The sequence below is a fragment of the Alosa alosa genome, unplaced genomic scaffold (genome assembly GCF_017589495.1).
Source record: "Alosa alosa isolate M-15738 ecotype Scorff River unplaced genomic scaffold, AALO_Geno_1.1 AALO_1.0_unplaced_705, whole genome shotgun sequence".
Classification (NCBI taxonomy): domain Eukaryota; kingdom Metazoa; phylum Chordata; class Actinopteri; order Clupeiformes; family Clupeidae; genus Alosa; species Alosa alosa.
In genome coordinates, this window is record NW_025962880.1 from 1 (window position 1) to 1,119 (window position 1,119).

The window sequence follows — 1,119 nt, forward strand, 5'->3', positions numbered from 1 at the left end:
GATATGATTTTAGCCAGCTGATAACTATGCCTGTAAATCCAACCCAGTGTTCTAGTCTGTGTAGTAAAATATTGTGATCAACAGTGTCAAATGCTGCACTAAGGTCCAGTAGCACTAGGACTGATGTTTTACCTGAATCTGTGTTGAGGCGTATGTCATTGGAAACTTTAATGAGAGAGCTGTTTCAGTGCTGTGATTTGTCCGAAAACCAGACTGAAAGTAATCAAAATACCCATTTGATGTTAGGAAGGTGGTTAATTGATTAAAGACTACTTTTTCAATAATTTTGCCAATAAAAGGTAGATTGATATGGGCCTGTAATTGTTTAGCATGGAGGCATCCAGGTTATTCTTCTTGAGAAGTGGCTTTACAACAGCTGTTTTCAGTGACTTAGGAAAAGTGCCAGACAGCAATGATACATTTACAATTTGAAGGACATCCCGCTATGAGGTGAAAAACAGTTTTGAAGAAATTGGTAGGCAGAGTGTCTAAGACACATGTGGAAGGGCTGATCTAAATTATCCCGGCTAGATAGTGGACAGGAGGCACGCACTAAATCTAGACTCCTCCGACGGAGAAGCCGAGCAAAAGAGTGAACGTACGGCAGAACATGGCACAGAAAGCAAAGAAATGAGCCATGGTGTCCCACAGAGTGCATTGTCCACGTTCCACTAGTCGCTCTGTCTTTTCTTTACACCATCAAAATCAGGGGAGAGCTAACGCGAGTCCCCACTACCAGAAATTGTGCAGTCGAGATTCCCACATTTGAGGAATTCGCGAGGGGTCAGCACACGACCGGATGTGCAATGGCCGAAGCCCGCCCCTGGGCAAACAACCTTCTTGATCATTGTATCACCCCTGGCAGGTAAGTATGAGTTGAACAGACCAAGTTGGCGCAGGGGTTCCTGGCCACTGGCAACACGCATGAGCGGTGGGCCCACCTCCAAGATTCCGTAAAGGGGGAGGGGCCTCCCTGAAAGACATCATTACTCGGAGCTTCCATAACAGCGACCTCTCCTGGTGAAGTGCCAAGTCAAGTCAAGTCAAGTCAAGTCAAGTTTATTTATATAGTCAAGTCAAGTCAAGTCAAGTTTATTTATATAGCACATTTCATACACA

General features: G+C 44.8%; 1 non-coding gene across 1 annotated transcript; it reads right to left on the reverse strand.

Annotated features, from left to right (window-relative positions):
• Window positions 1-707: 707 nt before the first annotated feature.
• On the reverse strand, window positions 708-873 carry LOC125290601. The gene has a single exon (XR_007192831.1). It is a non-coding gene; the product is annotated as a U1 spliceosomal RNA (small nuclear RNA).
• Between the last annotated feature and the right edge of the window lie 246 nt (window positions 874-1,119).